A 24473-nucleotide genomic window follows, 5' to 3' on the forward strand; every position below is an offset into this window, starting at 1 on the left:
TGGATTCCTGGAGTTCATTAGTTATTATAGATATAGATATAAATGTAGATAGATAGATATAGATAAATATAATAAAATATAATTATAAATATAATATACAAATATACAAATATAATGAATTATTATTATTATTATTTATTATTAAATCCTGGTCACTCCCTAGATTTCCCTCCAATTATTTTATGAATCCCAAATTTAAAACACTACTATCTTCAGACTTCCTATTCTATCAACACTGGGAGCGGCAGAGTGGCATTGTTACTGTGAAAAACTGTATAACAGAAATGTATTAGACAATGCCAGGACAATCAGTATTCAATGAAAAGAAATTGAATAATGATGGAAAACCCCTTTGAATGATACAGTAGACTAGCTAACACCAGAGCATCCTGCTTTCCATATGTTCCTAGTGTCTATTGAATTTTGCTACCTCTGCTGGGAGTAGTATTCCCCCCAGGCTCCCATGTTTCCATGCCATTTCCTGCCCTCTTCTTACATCACACCATTACATCACAGGAAAGCCCAGTGCTGTGTCTATAATTCCAGCTGCCTGTTATCGTGCAGACTGTACCCAGCATGGAGTTTTGCAGTGATGCTGGTACCACAGTGAGTCAGGGGCAAAGCAGAATCCTGGGTCACTGGTCCTGTCAGTCATCACAGGATGCTATTGCAAATTGCAGCCCACAGCCTGGAGCAGAGTTGTACTTCTCAGTAGCGATCACCACCACCTATCCAGGTGCTGGTGAGGTTGAATTCTGATGGGACTTCTCTGAGCTGTGTCCCCAGTGGGCTTTACTCCATGTTTGAATGTTGCTAACCTTCTGCTCTCGTCCCACTATGACACCAGTGCAACCAATTTAATATGTTTATTGACTTCACTGAAATTTCCTATCTCATCTCTAATTTCAGTTACATTGGGAGTTAAAATGTCAACATCTGTTTGGAGAGAGGGGCTAGGCAAACCAGTCCCCAATTCCGAGCTAAGGGAGCAAGGTATTTCCTTAGCTCTCTTCTCTCTTATCCAATAATCTCCAACCAATCCCAGCATGTCTACCTCATTTGACCAATGACTGAGAAAATTAAGGTTTCAACGTTACCAAGATGTAGACCACCATCATTAGTTGTTTTTCTCATTGTGGAGACAAAAACATTTGACAAAAGCAACTTAAAAGAAAGTTTATTTGGGATCACAGCTGGAGGGTACGAAGGTCCCTTGTAATGAGGAGCGTGGGGTGGCAAGATTGATGGCAGCCGTCGTAGCAGAAGCATGAATGGCATGGCATGTTACACCTGGTGTAGCATGTGTACAGCAGGGAGATGAAATTTTCTGCTCACACTTCTCTCTCCCCTCTCCTCCTTTTAGTCTGTGCACCTGGCCCAAGTTGAGAATTAATCTTCCCTCCTCAATTAACTCTCTCTGATGGCATCCTCAGAGGCACGCACTGAGGTTAGTCCTTCAAACTGGTAGGACAGGCTGACAGTGCAAACTGGCAGTGCTGTGCATACATGGAAGTCACAGTATTTAATAGCATTTCATATACAGGTTTTTGGTGAAGTAAAGTTGAAGACCTGTTACCCTAAATACTGTGCAACCAAGACTCACACTCAGCAATCTTCTCTCCCCTCTCATGCTATCATACAAGATGCACCTATGACCTAGAGAAATGCAACACAGTATTGCACTCACTTGATATATTCCAAGCTTAGTGATGACAGTTGAGAAGGGGGATTCCCTCCTCATAGGACCTTGCTTTTGCCGGCTTTTCAATCCCTCTGGCTCTCTTTTAATGAAGTTGACCAGAATAATTTCTTCATTGTAATTTTTAAAATTTAATTACATCTATGAAAATGAGCAATGTGAAAACATATTAATAGCTACTATGTTTAAGACTTGATATATTTGGGTCCCACAATTGGGTCCTGATTGCTCTCCGTTTCAAACAGCCATCAACACGTAGAACTTTAAATACCTTCCTGTATGCTGGGCTAATGAAATCCAGACAGTGGTTAGAAATGACTTCTGTCTTTTGGGTACATTATTGAGTTACCTGGGAAGCATGAGCATGACATTCATATCACAGGTGTATAACACACATGTAAACTGTTCATATAGCCTGACTTTCTGCCTGGAGAAGTTCCCTCAACCTGATTATGAAATTGACTGAGTGCCTGCCCTTCCTCTTCATGTCATACACACACACACACACACACACACACACAGAGAGAGAGAGAGAGAGAGAGAGAGAGAGAGAGAGAGAGAGAGAGAGAGACCTCTGAAGTAGAATCCTAGATTTAAGTATAAAACCAGCTAACAACAGAATATGTTTGCTACAAAAGATTAGATATCCATTCAGGTGCTCTTGGTGGACCTCTGTCCAGTTCTTGGGGCCCCTCAGGATAAGAAACACTTCCTAAGATACTATATGACCTCCCAACATTTTCAGAGAGTTTCCAGATTGTTTCTTGGATTTTTGAGCCATGGATTTCAGCACACGGCAGAGCCAAGGTCAGGAGCAGTCTGTGTTACTAGTGATTCTCTACTTGGCATCATGTCAAATGCTGCCGTTGCAACACCATCACCTAGTATCCAGGGGCAGTAATTGAAAGAACAGCTCACATAGACATAAGGGGCCTCGTACAAGATCAGTTAATAGAAGCTATATTGCTCCCGTCTGTTGCAGATGCCACAAAATATCTGTCAATCAGATAGGACCTAGATCTAGGTTTATAAAAGATGTTCTAGTGAGTTCATATTCTTTTTTACAGATATTAGGCTGCTAAAAACTATTAGGATATATACATTTGCTCTGATGATATTTAAAAGGAAAGATGAAAATACTATGAGAAAGAAGGAAAAAAGGAGACTGCGAAGAGGCAGGGGCCAGCTGTCAGCAATAGCAATGGAGGCCTGAATCTACTCAGGGTAAATCACCTTCACGGTGCTCTTAACTCTTTTCCCTTTAAAACATGGTTAATTAGAACCATCCGTCAATTACATTTGGCTAACAGAAACTAATCCCTACTTACTATAAATGTCTGCATATACAAAAAAACCTGGGGGTGGGAGCAGGGAGTCGGGGGGTTGAGGGATGGGGAAGAACACGAAAATGTTTTGCAAAAAATAAAGGAAGGTTTATCACTGTTACTGTACTGTCCTACAGAGAGTAAAACACCACAATGCCTCCTCATTTGTTCCTATATATACCCACCACGTGCTCTGCAAGGTTCGCATGAGCTTCCTGCTGCAAATACTCTAGCAATCATCTAGACATCCTCCTTACACGCCTTCCATCTTCTGCATGAGAGCAGGTTACTGACCCCTGTGAACCTGTAGAAAAAATTTTGGAGCTGAGACAGAAGGAAAGACCATCCAGAGATTGCCCCACCCGAGGATCCATTCCATAAACAACCACCAAACCCAGATGATATTGCATATGCCAGAAAGATTTTGCTGACAGGACCCTGGTATAGACCTCTCTTGTGAGGCTATGCCAGTGCCTGGCAAATACAGAAGTGGATGCTCACAGTCATCTATTGGATGGAACACAGGGCCCCCAATGAAGGAACTAGAGAAAGTACCCAAGGAGCTGAAGGGGTCTGCAACCCTATAGGAGGAACAACAATATGAACTGACCAGTACCCCCCAGAGCTGTGTCTCTAGCTGTATATGTAGCAGAGGATGGCCTAGTTGGCCATCAATGGGAGGAGAGGCCCTTGGTCTTGGGAAGATTATATGCCCCAGTACAGGGAAATGCCAGGGTCCCAGGAAGCAGGAGTGGGTGGGTTGGGGAGCAGGGCTAGGGGGAAGGTATAGGGGGCTTTGGGAATAGCATTTGGAATGTAAATGAAGAAAATATCTAATAAAAAATGCCTTAAAAAAAAGAAAAAAACCCACCAATGTTGCTTCATATAACTTGCAAATTGACAGGATTTAGAAATACCATGGAAACAAACTTTTGGGCTTGTCTGTGAGGGAGTTTCTAGATTGGGTAATTGACATGGACAGAGTGACCCTTCATGTGATTGGCAAAATCCCATAGACTGGTGTCTTTAGAGGAAGCGCTCTAAGTAGAAGCATTCATTTCTTTCTGCTTCCCAAGGATGGGCGGATGTGAACAGCTGAATCCTCTCCTACTCTCACAGCATCCACCACCCACCCCACCCCACCCCCTCCCCACCCCCACCCCCGTGGTGACAGAGTGTGCCCTATAGAATCTTGAGCCAAAATATACCTTTACTTTCTTAAATTGCTTCTGTTAGGTAGTTTGTCTCAGCAGTGAGACAATTATAGTATTATCCTTTTGCTGTAGCAGAGAAGGCAGGCCAAGTGGGACTTCTGAACACATCTGCACTAGATATTCAAGGCCACCAAACACAAATGTCACTTCAGCTGGCCAGCGTATTCATTCTTCTCATTCTTTGTTTCACATGTGTGGAATCCTTTTTCACCAAGAATGACCTGAAACAAATGTCCAGGCAAAATCCAACATCACACAAATGGATTTTGACCCACAGATGGCCTCAGCTGCTCTTGCGGCTGTCTCGGTAATGTACTGCTCCAGGGATATGAGTGGCTTCCTTCTGTCCTAAGTTTTGTCGATATTAATCCTCCCATGCACTCATATAATCCTACAGCTCCTTGTCAACACCTGGAACCCTCCTTCATCCCCGCCTTCTTACTAATACCTTCTTTATGTAAAAGCTTATATGGAGTTCAAATTTTCAGTCTTTATGCTGCTTACATGATGGCAAGGAAGCTTCAAAAATTCTGTTGTTTCCCTTCAAACCTCATTTTCTCCTCACATTTCAATAAAAGTATCATTATGAAAGAAACCAGAATATCTGACTCCATGAAAAAAAATAATAATAATAAAAAAAAACAGCTTTGCAGTCAAGGTCAAAATGAGCTCAAAGTTTCTGCCTCTACCTATCTTTATCTTTGGGCACATGGCCTACTAGCATGTGAAGTTGCACAGTGTCCTACCATGTACTGTGTGTCTGAGTCAGAGTTCTGCATCCATAACATGGAGACATTCTTCCAAATATACAATGATAGTGAAAAGCATGCCGATGATGAAGAATGTGTAACAATGTTTAAACAACAAGCCATCATTACTGACAAGCCAATTATCAATATCAGTGACAATGGCAATGAAGTTGGTGAGTTCCTTTTCAGCAGTTTGTTTGGCTTTGTGTTTACAAAGATTAGGGGCTCTTGGATGGTACAAAGGACCAGCACATCATGCATCTCTAAGCCTGCTGTTTATTTTTCCTGAAGCAGGCAAATACAGTAACCAATGCCTTTATGAGTAACTTAGATCAATGTTTATTTTCTTTACAATTAATTCCTTCTCTTGGTCTCCTTGAATACCAAGGGTGTGCATTTCTACAAATGGCTGCCATATGTTCTAAAAGACTCAAATTGTTTCTCTGCTGTAAATATGTTTCCAATAAGTCTAGGCCATCCTATTCACGTTTCTGCTACATTCCTGAGAAGGAGCAGGTGTCCAACCCCACCCCCCAAAACCAACAGAAAAAAGCCAGCTTTGCTTATGCAAAGAAAGAAGAGCCAGATGTACCATCCAGACATATCCACACCAAAGATTTGGCTGGATGATAAATACTCATTTCTATCAAACATATTTTGAATTGCTAGTCTAAGAAAAAGTAAGTAGATAAAGATAGAAGGATGATAGATAGATAGATAGATAGATAGATAGATAGATAGAGGTATAGATAATAGATAGATGATAGATATATACATAATATATAAGTAGAAGTACACATACAGATAATACCTAGCTTGTTAACACATGCATACATTGGTAATAAGATTGACACATGCATATATATTTACATACATGCAATCATAAATACATACTGTCATTACGTCTATATAGAGGACCAAAAGATAGATAGACAGACAGACAGGTGACAGATACAATGAAGATGAGGGGCTGTAATTGACAAGATACAGAAATGGGAACAGGGGTGAGGGCACCATCAGTGCTTGCTATTAATCTGGTCCCTTCTTTCTTTACATTCTCTAAAAGGATTTCCTCCTTGAAGAGATATATTTTTAAATGTTTTTATGGTGATTGGGGATCATTTTATACTTCAAGAAAACGAATCATAAAATGGTTGGGACAGTGCAGGTTTTAGTTCGGGGAAAAGGCAGTTATAGAAGGCTGGTGGCAGAGAGAACACAGCATCCCACATTGGCTTAGGAAAAAGAGATCTGTATAGGATAAATCGATGTAGTGACCATGCCCTCTCCTTACTTTGGAAGGTGATAGAATACCAGGGTGCACATTGCCTCTGTTTGAGTACCATCCCTTAAGTGATGATATAGTTCATTTTTAAGTACCGTTTGGATATTGTAACATTAATGCATTGTGGTTCTCAGAGAATTTTAACTTCTGAGAACTCATGCCACTGCCTAGTTACTCTCGATGAGGTTTCCTTTACAGGGCTCGCTGTCTTCCTCATGGCATGGGTCAGTCTTCTGCATCTTTCTAAGTCTTGAGTTTAATCCAGTGTGATCAGTGCAAACCAGGCATGGAAACTAATTGACTCTCAGGCACTATTTCCCTATCTTTCCACCCATCCATGTCCACTTCATCACTGAATGATGAGGACAACTTTTCCAACTGAGCTGACATGTGGTTTCAGACACAAAACAAAGCCGCAGGTGGCCCAAACAAACTACCAAGCTTAAAACAAATCCGTTTTTTTTCTTTCATCTAGACAACTCACTGACCCATAAATATGGTGAAAATAAACACCATTACATTCCTGCAACTGTCTCCAACATCAGAGAACTAAAACAGACTTGTATGAGCTCCAGTAGTGTTCAGCTACATTCTATGCACCAAAATAAAATCCTCAATGGAGGGCTGAAAGGTTAGAAACTGTGACACACTTCTGAGAAAGCTACTAGAAACTCAGCCCTGCAAAAAAATTTGTTCACATGGAGAGGGAGACGGGGCAATCTGGATAATCCAGCTTGTCAACACTTGCTCACATCAATATCTTGCTCTGTGGTCTCCCTGCTACACTGGATAGTGCTGCTGCCATTGCTTGAGGCTGCATCGCAAGCTCCCGAGGTTTAAAAATGCCTGAACCTCCCTTTTAGGAGCTCACAATCAAATGAACAATGCTACTGCTCTGTTCAGCATGGCATAAAGAGCAGCTTAAACCACCATTCTCTCTGGCAGTGGAGAGGCAAAGGTGATGGGGACTCTCTCTGGTTTCTCACCTGGAAAAGCTCAGGGAAGAAGGGAAAGGTGAGAGAAAGCTCTTTGTTCTTCTGTAACAGTCTGTATCAAGAGCCTCTGCTACTTCCTATCGCTCTTCTTGTTTCTCACTCATCCAACGTTCTTAAGAACAGCAACAAAAGTACAGAGTGAAGGAAAGAGAGGGAAGCTAGGCCATGCATGGACACTGAAGGCTATTTCCTCTAGCAGCTAATCTATTAGCTGGTGAGACTATCCTGTCGCTGCTGTGGAAGAGCATGTGAAGAAGCCTGTATCTTCCCAAGACCAGGGTTCTGAGATAAACAACAGAATGACGACCACTCGCCATGCAGACCAGCTCATTGAAAGGGTGTGTATATTAGTTACTGTGCTGTTGCTGTGCTAAAACACCATGGCCAAAGGCAAGCTATAAATGAGACTTTGTTTTGGCTTATGTTTTTCGAAGAATAAGAATCTATCATGGTAGAGAAACAGGGCAGACACTGCAGACATAGCAGCAGAAGCAGGAACCTGGAAGATTACTCCCTCAGTGACACACATGACCCAGAGAAAACAAGTTAGAAGTGAAGTGAAGCTAGGACCTCTCAGAGCCTTCCTCCTGTGGTGCATTTCCTTCAGCAAGGCTGCACTATCTCTCCAAATAGCAACACCAAGTGGGAACCAAGTGGCCCTTGTTCATTTAGACTAGGAATTATCATCCACTTTGGGACCTGCAGACAATGGTATTTCTTGGATCTACTTGGACTCAGGACACATGTCCTCTTATAGGAGGCACAGCAGCAATGTAGTTGGATTATCAACCAACACTTCTGAACCAATAAACAGGATAATCCTGAAGCTTAATTGCCAGGAGGGAGAGGAAGAGAGGGAGGAGGAAGAGGAAAGGGGGAGGAAGATGAGGAGGAGAGGAGGAGAAGAGGAGAAGGAGGAGAAGGAAGAGATTAGGACCTAATAACCTCTGGAACCTGATGTGCTGCCTTCAAATCTTCAAATATGCCTTCTGATATCTATCTATCTATGGTATCTATAGATAGATAGATAGATAGATAGCCATCTCATTCTACATCACAGTGAGCATCCATGTGTCATTTTTAATCACTATTTTTGTGTTAAACTGTTGGAGATAGGCATGGAGTCACCATTGCTCACAAATAAATAAAGGCGCCAGGATACTTTTCTAATAGGGAGCTACGTGGATATGGGATGTGAAATTGCCATTTTGTCAGTGAATCCATGTAGTAAAGAGACCAGAGCAGTGCTAGAACATGGAATGGACTCTAGCAGAAAACCACCATACACTGACAGTGAGTGCTGTCCAAAGTGCTTCTCACCACAGTGTCTCAGCCGCCTGCAGCAGACAGAGCTGGGCCATGACACAACTCCCATGACCCATCCTTCTTGAAATATCACTAGGCAGACACTTCCTCTGGTGAGAACGGACAGACCCTGGGACTCGGCTCCTCATATGATCTTAGGAAGCTGAGCTCTTGTCTTCCCAGGGACCCTCAGATACACGGCACATCCCCCTGGGAATGGCTATGGGAACAACCTCAGGCCTTACAGGAAGGAAGAAGGTTCAGGGAAGGCTGTGACCCTAGTTATTTTAAACACAAGTTTTCTCCATTCAAGCAGAGGTCACACTTCTCTCTTAGGCAGTGGAGACTCGACCTGGTGTGTGCTTAGTACAAAGAATGATGGCCTGGGACTTAAGGGACTTGGGAGGTGGGACTTGAGGAACATAGACTGATCCCTCCAACTCCAGTTGATGACACCTCTCCAAGACTTGATACCAAATTTGTTATTTTAATGAGAGGTGTATTGAATAGTTTCTCAACAGTTAATTGAGAAACTGCTACATCAGGAGAGTTCTGGGTGTTAAAGATAAGGCTACAGAGAGAGCAAATGGCCCTGCCCCCAAGATAATTTTATTCTAGCAACAGGGGACAAAGAATAAGTAAATATAAGTACCTGATGACCTGTAAGAGAAACAATGCAGAGTTAATGAGAAAGCAGCGCCATTAGGCATGAGACAAAGAGACCAGAGTAGTTACTAGAGTGTCAGAGCGTTGAGGTAGGAGCTGCACTGCAAGGAGCTAACACGAGGTCAGAGAATGTACACTGGAGAGAGCATTAAGACTCCCAGACAGGACTAGTGCTGTGAGTTCAAGACATAGAAAGAACAGAGGTGCTGTGGGCGATAGTCAGAATCTGGTACTTAAAGTAGGATGCATAGAAAACTATAGAAGGCTATAGGCAGTAGGAAAAGATGCTTCCAAGTACTAAATGAATACGTTCACCACTGGACCTTACCCTTGCAAAAGGGTGGGGAGATTATGAGTTAGCAAGCCGGAAGACTACAGAAGGAAGACTACACAAGGAAAGGACTGGGCTGCAATGCTCTGTGACAAGGAAGTCTGCTCTAGTGAACTTTACCACAGCATGAGATGCCCTATTCCCTGGATGTTTCTTTTTTTTTTTAAATTAGGTATTTTCTTATTTTACATTTCAAATTCTATCCCAAAAGTCCCCCATACCCTCCCCCTCACCTCCCCTACCCACCCACTCCCACTTCTTGGCCCTGGTGTTCCCCTGTACTGAGGCATATCAAGTTTGCAAGACCAAGGGGCCTCTCTTCCCAGTGATGGCCAACTAGGCCACCTTCTGCTACATATGCAGCTAGAGACATGTTTCTAATCACACTTGCGTTCCAAAGGCATTTCATTTCCTCAGTGTAGACAAAATCAATCACACAGATCTGAAGATTACAACAGAACTGTGACTTCACATCTAGGCAGAAGAGTGGCAGTGGAGAGAGTTTATGAACCTAGTGTTCTTCGTAGAACCACTGTTGCTCATGATGAATTCATCCTCTGGACTGTGCATCCTCTAGGAAACCCAAAGTTTATCTGTGAATTTTAACTGACTCTGCAAATCATTTCTAGTCCTAAGGGAGATCTATGAACTAAAATATTGCAGCATTCAGCCATCCAATGTGTGTGTGTGTGTGTGTGTGTGTACAATATATAATACAAATGAGAAAGGAAGGAAGGTATAAGGAAAAGAGAAGAGAGGGAAAGGAGAGAAGAGGAGAGAGGTGGAAGGAAGGCAAGGAAAAGGAAGGGGAGAAGAAGGGAGGAGGGAAGGGAAGGAAAGTCTTTAGGTCGAGATTGCTTTGGTATGATTGGATCCAGCTGCCAGTCATTCACAAAGTGAGCAGCTGCTGGTAATGTTGATATCTTTGTCTATTGTCTATTGATTGGCTCTGCTGTTTCAAATCTGGGGCAAAGTATCACAACAAGGCAGGATTCAACAGCACACCAATTTTCTTTCCTCAGGTCAGCTTGAAGTAAGCTGTAAGCAAAGTAAGAAAGGAATGAGTAGGTACCTATATCCCTTCAAAGGTGAATTCCCCACTGAGCTAATTTCCACTAATCTTAAGGTCCCACCTTCCGGTGGCTTCATAGACCAGGACCAAGACATTGATACATGGCCTTGGGAGAACATTCGAGAGGCAAACTACAATTTATTATTCCTAAGCTAATGCTATCATCCCCAAGGGAGTACTAGGAAAAGGTGACTCTAAAATTATGAGTCACTGAAACAAGAATGGGGAGATTGGACGAGAAGGATGGATTGCAGAATTTAGTGGGTTGCTTGTTTAGGAAATTCCTTAATTGTTTCTAAGGAAAACGCCACCCTGTTCACCTCTGGCTCACATGGCAAGCCCCAGCAGGTCTCCTGTCCCCTCACACACTTCTATTGGCACTCAAAGAAAGCTTTGACAGGAAGGGACATTAAGGGTGAGAAGACGATGGGACATTTCTTTTCTTGCTTAGGGTCATAGATGTGTAGGACTTCACTCAGACTATCCTGTGTTCGTTTTGTTTTGCTTAGACAGGTGTTTCTTTGTAGGAATGCATTTTTTTTTTTTTAGTGAAAAAAGGAAAGAAAGTCCTGCTTGTATAGAACTGAATCTTTCAGAAGTTAGAGCCATGTTTGTTTGGCAGATCAAATACAGGAAGAAAGGGAAATGTCTCACTTAGGACAAGGTAATAACCTTGTGCAGAAGATTAGCACTTAAAACTAAAAATCAAGACACTTCTTACACTCTTCCCTTTTCTTCCACTAAATGTTTATGAAACTCTGACTTCTGATTCCTTCCTTATAGAATAGATACTACACAAAGGATTTATTTCCACGATGCCTTATTCTCTATGATTGCATGAGCTCAGATTAATTTCGACTAGTATACCGTGGCTGCATTTTGTACCTGTTGTTCATGATCCGTGCAAGGAATGCAGAAAAGAATTGCATTCCTTTGCCATTTTTTTGAGGAACTCAAGAGCAAAAAGGTCTGCAAATGTAGTTTTTAGGTAGTAAATGCAATGCCCTCAGGTCATATAAACTGATAAAGAGTTGTCTGTATTTGCCCCTTTAAATATCTTCATGTGTGATTAAAACTTCAGACTGTGCCTTTAGGCTTCATGGAAAGCCAGGGAGTCCTGTTTCAACATACACCCATCATAAAATGAGCAGTCTATCTTTAAACACATTTGTTTGCATGGGCTAGAGCTTGCCAGCTGGACGCAGGGCATGGGTTTCATACTGCAACAGGATGGTGCAAGCACTTTTTGTACACGGTGGAGTGACGGCTCCCATTGGGAAACATCTGTCAACTCTGCAGCTGCTCCTCGGCCAGCCTCTTCTCTAACACCTCACTGTCAAGGCAGACTAAATGGTTTCAGAAGCTTCTTGTCTGGAAATGGTGAGCTCATGTCCCAGTGACTGAAATGGCTTGCAGGCAGTTCCCAACCACCTCCTGCCCCCTCAAACAAGAACATTGCATCAAAGAGTGTTGTGCAATGTCTGTTGTCACACCTTGGCTGGCTGTAGGAGCAAGATCCACATCCGTTGTGTGTGTTTGCTACTCAGTTCCAAGTGGAATTCTGTCTACAAAGTTTTGTATACAAAGCATTCACATATCAAGGATAAGTCCGCAATAGCATTTGATCTGCCTTATTTCATTTCCATAGAGGAAACTGAAACCCTGGGGAAAGTGGTGGTTTTTAAAAACACACAAGGTAAGGCAGCTCAGACAAGAATCCTTTATCTTTCAAACAGCAGACTTGCTGTTTCTAAAACTCCACAGGGATCCAGCTTCAAAAATGCTGGCCAGTGGCACACGCCTTTAATCCTGGCACTTGGGAAGCAGAAGCAGGCAGATGTCTGTGAGTTCCAGATCAGTTTGTCTGCAGAGTGAGTTCCAGGACAACCAGGACTATACAGAGAAACCTTGTATCAAAAACCCAAGAAAAATAAATAAATAAAAAGAATGTTCTCCCTATTCTGTGTTTTTTCTGGAATTAGCTATTAAGAAAAAAATGGCTTTTCCGCACTTCTTAACTTGGTTCTTACACATAATGTTCCTCCTGGAAAGTTTTCCTTTTAGTTTAAATTTTGTCCTGGCTTTGATTGCCTAAGTATTGCAGTAAAATGTCACTCATCTAGCTTGTCGTGTTATGGGTCTCCCCTTTAAGAATAATATCTGTGATGGCTACCGAATTAACCTCTTCTTAGTTGTTTCCTATTTCAGATGTTCAGAGCATCTTAGAGAATGACAGGCATGGAGATATCAGTGCATCTGCTCCTCTGGAATGTGTCATCTGAAGATGACTGCCTTGTTGGAAAGCTTGTAGAGAAGCACTGAAGGAGAGGCAGGAGATTCTCATCAGACCAATATTCTAGGGACCACAAATGCAAAGGATGAGTACTGGAAAATGAGCAGTTGTAACTGTAGAAATAAGTATTGGAACATCTCTAACAGCTGCTTCCAGCCAGCTTCCAGAGAGCCTCACACATGGTAATAGCCAGTCTCAGAGAGACACAGCCAAGCTTAGAAGTAAGGCGTCATGACTATAAGAAGGTCGGCTGTCCTCCAGGAACTGTGCCTTACACCTGTTGTCCCTGATGCATAGAATTGTCAAGAGCCTGGAACAGGTGTACCAGGGGACAGATGGTAGAGGAGGGGCAGGGGTTGGGGCGGACAGAAGAGTGGCAGCAGAACCACTGTGGTGGTGATCCTTCCTGTTCACTTGAATTATTTGGAGTCACTTAGGACCCACACCTATGGCTCCATCAGTGTGGACATTTCCAGAGAGGTTTAGCTGAAGAAGGAAGCCTTATTATGAATGGGGGTTACACTGTCCCTGTAGAATCCTGGACTGAATCTAAAAGACAAAGTGAGCTGAACACCAACATTGATGTCATTCTGTTTCCTGGCTGGAGATACAATGTGACTCGCCCCTAGTATATCTGCCACTTGAGTTGAAGGCTGTATTGTTGACAGCCTTTCCCCACTGTAATGGGCTGACTATACCTTCAACCAAAGAGACAAAATAAGCTCTTTCTCCTTTAAGGTGATTTCATCGGGTATTTTATCACACCAATGATAGAATTTAACTCGTACAATCACCAGCCACCAGGTTGACCTCAGCTTGCCAGAGCTAGAGGCATAACCCTCAGAAATCCCTTCCCTTCTACCTCTTCTGGGGCTAAATGTGATCTTATAAAAACCTGGTTACTTATCTTTCTCTATAATGGATCCTCTTTTCTTAGTGTCAGGGACCAGGTTTACTCAACTCACTATTGCCAGCCTAGAATTGATCACATGTCCAACGTGTAGGCTGAATACAGGAATGAAATGTGCTTGACTAAAGTCTTTCTGTGAGGGACCAGAAAGCTAGGACTTTAGGATTTTAGGCTGTGAAGGTTATGGCTACCTCTCAAAACCACCATCTTCCTGTGTCCTAAAAGCTCCTCAGACAGTAGCAAGAGAAAGAGAAGAGAAAGTGTGGGAATCTAGGTTACAATGCGACTTTACTTTTGGCAACTGAAACTTGAACTTTTTGTAATGTACATCTGTCTCAGAATACTATTGCTCCATAGACTTTTTCAACCATTAAAAAATATTTAAAAAAATAAATTCTTAGCTCTTAGTAGTAATGTATTAATACTTGAATTAAGTCAGCAAACTTTGGACATAACTTAAACTTTTCATATATATTTATTTTCATATCTTGACAATCAGAATTTGAGACAAGCCACCTTCCAGAGAGAAATTGTGACTATAACAAATCAAGAATCATTAGAAAAGATAGAAAGTAGTGAAATTCTAGACTCCATTGATGCAGGGCTTTTTGGACAACTGTTATGGTAGAATTTCTTTGGTTGGGTAGTAGATAAAATTTGTGCTCCTCTTTCAGTTTTCATCACTGCTAAATTTGTGTGTGGTTAAGGTTTTGTTTTGCTTTGCAAGAAAAACTTGCCAGAACTAAGGAATTTAATTAATTCAGTATGTTTCTCAAACATATTCATTTTTTACAGACATGTATTTGATGACTTATTTTTGCATATAATCTACCCATCAGTTCTGTGGAGCAGATAGGTCAGGGAGGGGGGAGAGCAGGAGGGGAAAGGGAGGGGAGGAGGAGGGAGGGGAAGAGGAGGAGGAGGAGGAAGAGTATAAACAAACCCGTGCAGACTCATTCATCAAATAGATTGCCCTGTAGATGTGAAGACTTTAGTTCAGATCTTCAGCAATCACATAAAAAGCCAGGTGTGGTGACAGGTGTCTGTGATCTCAGTACTGGGGAGGCATAGATAGGAGGATTCATGAAACTCAAAGGCCTAGAAGTCTTGCAAAATCTGAAGTGCTAGGTTCAGTGAGACACCCTGCCTTTAACAAAAGCGTAAGAGGAACAGTGATAAGGAAGCACTGACCTCTGGCCTAGATTTCTACACACATACACACACACACACACACACACACACACACTCATACACACAATGACTCACATAGACACATACATAACACATCCTTGCATCTATACCAACATAGCCTACATGCCGATTAGAAATACATGAGTTTTCCATACAAACTTACACAGCTGAAAAGTAGCCCCCAATGGAGGAGCTAGAGAAAGTACCCAATGAGCTAAAGGGAGCTGCAACCCTATAGGTGGAACAACATTATGAACTAACCAGTACCCCGGAGCTCTTGACTCTAGCTGCATATGTAGCAGAAGATGGCCTAGTCGGCCATCACTGGAAAGAGAGGCCCATTGGACTTGCAAACTTTATATGCCCCATACAGGGGAATGCCAGGGCCAAAAAGGGGGAGTGGGTGGGTAGGGGAGTGGGGGGTGTGGGTATGGGNGACTTTTGGGATAGCATTGGAAATGTAAATGAGGAAAATACCTAATAAAATATTTTTAAAAAGATTTAAAACAAATTTTTTTAAAAAGTAGTTAGTCAGGAAGACACAGACCATCTGTGGCTTGTGGTCAGGCAGAGACTTCCCTTCTTTTCTTCTGCTACCTGCAAGAATTCCAACATATCCTCTTTCCATGTTGCCTCTTCATATGAAATTCTCTCACAAGTCATCAAGTTTCCTTCCTTCTTCTGCTTGAGAAGACAACCCCAAGATGTTCTCAGTGGTTACCTTCATGTCTCCACAACATCTTCGAAGAGCATCTTTTCCCATCTACTACAAGGTTTTCTCCACCTCCACTCTCTGGCACATTTACCACCTTGACTTTCTTTTTGCTCCATAGCATTGGCCAACTCACATATGTAGTAGTGCTTGATATTCTCATACCTGTGTGTTCTACCTCTGTTCAGCTCTTACCTGGAGCAAAGCTTGCTGGCCAAGCAAGGATGTTCTGGCACAATGAGTACAGGTCTAAATGCTGCAGTATGAGTGCAGATACAATCAAGGCAGCGTCTCTGAAAAGGGCAGTGATACGTTCTATAAAACCAGGAAGCAGAAGGGAGAGTGATAAGTGCGACTGAGCCTGTAAGACACTCTAAATGTGGAGACAAGGCAGAGTCTACACATGACTCACACAGTAGAAAGAAGGGGCTTTTGGGTTTTCATAAAAACCTCTTTGTGAGCCATTCCTACATGTTTGTGCCTGAGTATTACCTGGCAGGAATCCAAGAAAGTCTCCACTTTTCATTTTGAGTATCACTGGATTTGTGTAGTTCTATTCCTGGTCAATTCTGACCTGCTCCAAAGAGAATGTCCATGCAGATACTGTCATAAAAATAGAAGGATATTTGTCACAAAGAGTCAATTTTATCCCTTTGCTTTAAGTCCCCATAGTTCCCATGACAGTCTGGTTGTGTGTTTTGAATTCCCAGCAAGATTTATTATGTCCCTTCACTAAGCAGTAAGGCACAAATGGTAGACTTGAGCAGGCACAGGAGCAACGCAGAGCAGAGTGTGAATCACAGCTCTGATGTTGGTAGCCCTTCCAGGGCTATGGAGAGAGGAAAGAAAAGGGAAGGGGATAGGAAAGGGGAGTTGGAGGGAGAGAAGGGAGAAGGAGATGGAGAAGGGGAGAGAGAGTTTTGAGTCATGACAATGTAGACCACAACTTCATCCTACCATGGCATTTAAAACAGGAAGTTTAAGCTAAATACCTGTGGTTTCTCAGCCAAGAATTGGGTCAATCTGTCCTTCCTTTTGGTGGCTCAGACCATTTACTGTCAGAGCTGGAAAGAAACCCACTTCAGCCTCAGCTTCCTGATCTGAGTAAGGAAGTGGTTGCAATAGATAAGCTTCAAGAAATCAAGATCTTCAAAGCCTATTATTCTCAACACACTCACCAAAGGTTCTGCTAGGAGACCCCGTGCATTGTGTACACTCATGTAGTAGTACTGACTCTCTGCTGTTGGATCTTACTTCATCTAACGCCACATGCCTTCCATTTTCAAAAGGACATGGATTGTGCAGCTTCTTGCATATGCTAATTAGTTACTTCCTTTCTGTGAATATGTGCACAAAATGCTATTAGTACATGGAGGAGGAAGGGGGGTTGCAGGAGCACATAACTGGGAACCTTTAGGGAAGAGGTGATGTGTAGCTCTTAACATATACATAGAACTTTGCAAAGCAAAAACAATATGGCAAGGAAAATGCATCTGAGACAAGAGAGCCAAGTGTGGAAATGTCTGGTCTATGGAAGGACCTAAGCATGTAAAATAATGGAAGCAAGAAGCTGGAGCTGCCCACGTGTGGATAGGTGTTATTTCTTCCTCTCTGCTTACCGTTTAGCTATGGCATGGGAAGCCCTTTCCTGAAAGCCTCCTCCTTCATTCCTCTCAGTGCCTCAGAGTTTGATCACCACCTTGGGCTTGGAAGCCCAGCCTGTACCCTTCTACCCTGCAGGATTAGTAGGTGAGCCATCCAGAGCCACTGCTACTCAATAGAATCGGATGTCTCCTTAGGCTAATGGAGAGAGAGTCTTGTACCTGAGGCTGTAGTAATAATGAGGATAGAGCTGTCACATATGCAAAAGCAGAGCTAAGAAACAGAAGGCAGTTGGTGAAATGCTTTTACCATCCGGCTAGGTTGCCTCAGACAGAACCACAGATATTCTAGGTAATATTTTTTTTTCTCCATCAAGGGAAATGGTCTTCTCACTGGTAATCATTCATGTCTTTGGTGGTAGATTCCCTCAAGATCTCCAAGGTTGTGAAAGCAAGATCTCAAATATATTCCCAAATTCCCCCTAAAAAGATGGCATTGTGTTGTGGGAAAAATTTATGACAATTTTGGTGTTTAAAAGTCAGTCATTGCTTCAATTTGAAAACTTACAGATAAAACTTTTACGTATTCCAAAGAAATAAGAAACAAGAAGTAAAGACAGTCTATGTATGCCTGTGTGTGTATATGTGAGGTGTGTGTGTGTGTGTGTGTGTGCATGTCTGTGTGCATGAATGTGTGTGCATGCATGTATTTGTACATGAGTGTAATAGTGTGTTTTGTGAGTATGTGTGTGTCTGTGTGTGTAGTTCTATGTGAGATGTATTGTATACATCATTAATGGTGAAACTAGACATGCCTGAACTGATGATAGCTAGCTGTCACTTCTAATAAAAGCACTGAGTCAAAAACATATGTGAATATAAGGAAATTTAGGAGTGGCCAAATGCCTGTCAGGATGGAATTTTGCAGTCAGTGTGGGTGCTGGAAGAAACAGCTGGCTACTGGTCCAGAATGCAAGCCATCTCGGTATTCTCACTGTAACCCTCACACTGTCATCATCATGTTTGGTTTATTTTTTCCAGTGCTGTAGATTGAATCTAGGGCCTCATGGATGCTAGACAAATGCTCTACCACTGAGCTTATGTATGTATCCCACATTGCTGCAGCTTAATGTAACACAGTTCTCTAACAGAAATCTCTATTAGGATTGTTTCCCCCTGAAGCAATAAAACCATTCTTATTAGTCCTGTATTCAGAGGCAAGGATGCTGAGCTCAGGTCAGAGCAATGGGAAGTGGCATCATTTCTCTTTGATGTTGCACATGGACTGTCCCCTCCCCTGTGCAATCTGCCCAGACAGATAGCTTGAGACAGACAGCAAGTCTGGGAGAGCACAGTTGTGATGAATTTTTCTTTTCTTCCTCGTACGATGGCTTTCTTATCACCTTCTTTTCCCTTCCTCCTTAAGAAAACAAAGACTTTTCCTTGCTCAGAGTCACTCCACCCTATAATCTCTTGTTTCCTCTCATTTAAAGATGTGTCTTACTAGTTTCAGAAAGGAGAAAAAATTAGCTATTTTTCCGGTTTTGTTCAGTTCATGCTCACTGCTAAAATAATCCATTCACACAAAAGCACTCATGAGCAATGTGTAATTTACTCAGATTGCATGGAGCCAACAGAGGGTTTACATTGGCCCAGCCAATAGCAAATTGAAATCTTCCTCAAACATCTTCTTGTTACTATGGGTCCTTCACAGAGGGGGCTGATGATAATGCCCACATTCTACCCTTTTTACTCTTTTTGATGCTCTTTTCCTTCTTTTAAAAAAAATTTATTAGATATTTTCTTCATTTACATTTTAAATGCTATTCCAAAAGTCCCCTATACCCTCCCTCAACCCTGCTCCCCTACCCACTCACTCCTACTTCTTGACCCTGGCATTCCCCTATACTGGGGCATATGGGATTGCAAGCTTGTACAACCACTCTGGAAATCAGTCTGGCAGTTCCTCAGAAAATTGGACATAGTACTACTGGAGGATCCCGCAATACCTCTCCTGGGCATATATCCAGAAGATGTTCCAACCGGTAAGAAGGACACATGCTCCACTATTTCATAGCAGCCAGAAGCTGGAAAGAACCCAGAGGACCCTAATTTGTTTGAGTTAATTTTATATCCAACTACTGCACTGAATTTTTGGGGTCACTTATATATACTATCATATCATCTGCAAATAGTGATATTTCAACTTCTTCCTTTCTAATTTGTATTCCCTTGATCTCCTTTTGTTGTCGAATTGCTCTGGCTAGGACTACAAGTACTATATTGAATAGGTAGGGAGAAAGTGGGCAGCCTTGTCTAGTCCCTGCTTTTAAAGGGATTGCCTCCAGCTTCTCTCCATTTACTTTGATGTTGGCTACTGGTTTCCTGTAGATTGCTTTTGTTAGGTTTAGGTATGGGCCTTGAATTCTTGATCTTTCCATGACTTTTTTCATGAAGGGGTGTTGGATTTTGTCAAATACTTTTTCAGCATCTAAGGAGATGATTATGTGATTTTTGTCTTTGAGTTTGTTTATATAGTGGATTACGTTGATGGTTTTCCCTATATTAAACCATCCCTACACCCCTGAATGAAGCCTATTTGGTCATGATGGATGATTGTTTTGATGTGTTCTTGGATTCAGTTTGTGAGGANTTTATTGAGTATTTTTGCATCGATATTTATAAGGGAAATTCGTCTGAAGTTCTTTTTCTTTGTCGGATCTTTGTGTGGTTTAGGTATCAGAGTAATTGTGGCTTTATAGAATGAGTTGGGTAGAGTACATTCTGTTTCTATTTTGTGGAATAGTTTGAGGAGAGTTGGAATTAGGTCTTCTTTGAAGGTCTGATAGAACTCGGCACTAAACCCATCAGGTTCTGGGCTTATTTTGGTTGAGAGACTATTAATGACTGCTTCTATTTCTTTAGGGGAAATGGGACTGTTAAGATCGTTAACCTGATCCTGATTTAATTTTGGTACCTGGTATCTATCTTCAATAACAGCATAAATAATAGAAAGCCAACATTCACATGGAAACTGAACAACACTCGATTCAATGATAACTTGGTCAAGGAAGGAATAAAGAAAGAAATTAAAGACTTTTTAGAGTTTTATGAAAATGAAGCCACAACATATGCAAACTTATGGGACACAATGAAGGCAGTCCTAAGAGGAAAACTCATAGCCCTGAGTGCCTCCAAAAAGAAACTAGAGAGCATACACTAACAGTCCGAAAACACACCTAGAAGCTCTAGAACTAAAGGAAGCAAATTCACCCAAGAGCAGTAGACAGCTGGAAATAATCAAACTTAGGGCTGAAATCAACCAAATAGAAACAAAAATAACTATTCAAAGAATCAACCAAACCAGGAGCTGGTTCTTTGAGAAAATCAACAAGATAGATAAACCCTTAGCCAGACTAACTAGAGGGCACAGGGACAGTATCCTAATTAACAAAATCAGAAATGAAAAGGGAGACATAACAACAGATCCTGAGGAAATCCAAAACACCATCAACAAACTACACTACTACAAAAGGCTATACTCAACAAAACTGGAAAACGTGGATGAAGTTCATTTCTGAAGTCTGGAGCTCTGGTCCACCTCCTGAGTCCTGGGGTCAGAGCCCTCCCTTTAGGCTGACTCTCCTCTGGCAAGGAGGGTGCCCAGGAATCTAGGTCTCAGTTCTGCCTCCTGGCTGAGGATGAAGGCCTGAAGGGACCCTGACCAAGAAGTTCTGTTGCTTCTGTCGCCCACGGGCTCTCCTGTGATTACAAGGTCCTGGGTGTGCTAGGGGTCCTGCTGCGTGGAGAGTCCTCTGCAGCCCTCCATGCCCTAGGCCGGGTTCACGTGGAAGATGGCGGGGCTGACCCCGACCTTAACGGATCCCAGCCTCTGATCCGGCCGGGTTCCTTTGTCCCTATTCCTGCTGGCACAAGCTCTTTTCCTTCTTTGCTCCTTTTTTCCCCCATATTAAGACAGGATCATTTGTATCCCAAGTTTGCCTTGAACCTGATGACCTTGAACTTCTGGTCCTCCTGCTTTTGCCTCATGGGTGCTGGGATTGCAAGCACACAGCAATAAACTCTGGTTTATAAGTATTAGAGACTGAAGCTAAGGCTTTTTACATGCTAGGTGAGGAGTCTTTCAACTGAGCTGCAACCCTAGACTCTTTTTCAGTCTTATATGGCCATCTAAAGTCCTCACCAGTACAAGATGAGACTCTTCTAGCTCATTGCATTCTTATTTTGAAATACCCTGCTTACTAAACAGCCTAACCTGGTATAAAAACAAACAAACAAAAACAAACAAACAAACAAACAAAAAACCCTTCACCCCACATATTGAGACATTCCTATTTAGAAGAAGGTGGTTATAAATAAAGAAACACATTTACATCTCTTAAAAATGTATATTGAAAACTATCTGTGCATTTATACTGACATTGCATGAAGAGATCTCACCAAATGGGTGTTAAAGTACAGTTTTACACAAAAGCCTTTGTGGAAAGGTATCTAAAACTACTGCCCATGACCTTGTCATTCACTGTCGGCTTTCCATCAGCGTTATCTCCATTTCTGTCCTTATTTCATTTCTGGAGAGGGGCACTTCAGATATTTGGCCTTAGTTTTTAACCCGTTATCCCTGTTCCCACCAAAGCTGAATTTAACTGCTTTGTGATGCATGAAGAGGAAGTCCATTTTAAGAGTTCCAGTGGGATTTCCCATTTGTTCCCACAGGCAGCAGCTCATGAAAACAAGGGACATTTGTCTACTTTCCTGGTAATAAATTTAGGTAATGTAATAAACAAAAATGCCTGGGATAAAGAAGAATAGTTGGTTCCCTTCCTTTTATAATATATAAATACATAATTTAGTATGATATTTTTAGTTTACAAAATCTTCACCTTACAGTATTCTTTTTTTTCTTTCAATAATTCAAAAATATGTTCTTAGTCTTCTCTCAACCTGGGTGCCAAGTCCAGCAGACCAGAGAGACTTCCTCAACTTAGCCATAAGGAATGATCATGTTGACTGTATAAAAGGAGATAAATGGGGATTATTTATAAAAAACTAAAATTAATGATTACCATACATCTACCAAGGCAAAGGTGATAGTTGCTAATATTTACTTAATGTTCACAGTGTAACCATTGTCATGCCAAATATTTGATTACCATTACATTTTTGAACGCTCCAACTCAAGACATCAATAGTATTCATATTATCATCATGTCAACAATGGAACTAGAGTTTAAGAGGGTCAAGTTACTTGTCCCAAGTCACAGTGTCACTATGAAGTGAAGCCATATTAAATTCAGGTCTGTCTAAGGCCACTGATATATATAGATATATCAGTGATAGTATATTATGCAAAGGTATAGGTAATGTACTCCAATTTTTACCAAAGTTATTGAACATTTCAAGTTAATACAGTTTGCATGTCTTCCATTCTCCCTTTCTCTCTCTCTCTCTCTCTCTCTCTCTCTCTCTCTCTCTCTCTCTCTCTCTTTCTCTCTTTCTTTTTAATCTTTTTTTCTTTTTTTGGTTAGTGACAAGAAATCAGGTGATGGAACAACAAATGGTGATGTACAATTTAAGAGATGTGTCTCCAAGGGTTCCATGAACAAGAAAAGTCCTGCAAAATTATTTCAATTGAATTCTGTATAGAAACCTTTTGGCTATAAAGAACTAAGACATATAATTATTTAATTTCATTATCCTTCTACATGTTTCATGTATTTTTGAAGTTCACAACATGTTAGTGTCTTCTTGAGCATAGAGATTAGTGATTATAATTGTTTTCTACTCTAAAGTATATAAAAGACATGCATGATACAAACATGCTTTATATATTGTGACTCACATTTTAAAATAGTACATTATATTCAAAATTATTTTGGCTAATGATGAATTTATAACAATTTTCATACTGTAAAGGTTTTGTGTGTGATATCTGTTCTGCAGAAACTTTAACGAAGAAGGATGACTCCAAACTTTAATCATTAGATAGCAGGGAAATGCTAATGACTTAAATTTCCTGTATCCAGTAGCTTATAGGTAATCCTTACCTGTATATCCAAGTGTTTAATATTCCTTACTCAAAAAGACCTCAGCATAATAATTGTCAAGTTTTCCTTTCTCAATTTGATTTTTTTAACTGAATACATTATAATTTACACATTTCTTATATACATGCCATGGCATCTTTTCATTTATGTCTAACTCCCAAAGTAGCCTTCTCTGGTGCCCATACCAATTCAGCGGAAATCCTTCTTGGAACACCCATGATTTTGCATCACTTCTCAAATTAAATCTTTGCACTTGTGCAAAAGCAAAAGCATTATTATAACACCAAGTGCTGTGTGCCAAGGACTTCTTACAGAGCCCGCTTGAGCCCATGGAAGAGCTGAACTTCCATGCTGTAATTGCTATGAGTGCTAAGAGCTCCTTCCCATCCCAGCACTGTTCCCACTGTTTCTCTGCTTTGCGCACATCCTCTAACCAAGTCTGACTCAGCCATCTCTTTCCCCAGCTGCCCTTTACTCTGTCCCACCTGCATCTGAATCGCCCTCCCGGCTCTCTTCATCCCCCTTTCCTTTCCCTTACTATGGTCTTGTGTCATTATCTGTGAAATAAGCTGCATGCCCATCTTTTAGTGTAATCAGGGCAGACACTGGCTGGCTTGGGCTTGGACTGCACCTCCAGGACTTTGGCCTCAGCTGGTAGAGCTCCTGGTGTGGGGAAATGGGTAAAAACCTCTGTAAATCAGTGATGAGTAACTAAGAGAATAAACAAATGAATAGATACTTGCTTGAAATCTTGTAGCAAAGACCATCCAACCACTGAGGTCTTCCCTAATAAGAAAGTTAGCTGTGACGCCCTAAAATGATTTCCTGAGATATATTGGATTTCAAAGAAAAGCATGCATTTATCAAGGGGGGGGCGGTGAGTAATGATCAACCACGGTACACCTTGAGCAAAATGACTTCATTATGCATACCACTTGTCCCTGCTCCAGCTCTTCCTCTATTTATACCTAAAGCTCATATCAATACCCCAAAGAGGAACTGAGGCCACTGGACCTCAATATCAGTATGTATATGTGGTTAAACCTCTGCTTTTCAA

The sequence above is a fragment of the Mus caroli genome, chromosome 12 (genome assembly GCF_900094665.2).
Source record: "Mus caroli chromosome 12, CAROLI_EIJ_v1.1, whole genome shotgun sequence".
Taxonomy (NCBI): domain Eukaryota; kingdom Metazoa; phylum Chordata; class Mammalia; order Rodentia; family Muridae; genus Mus; species Mus caroli.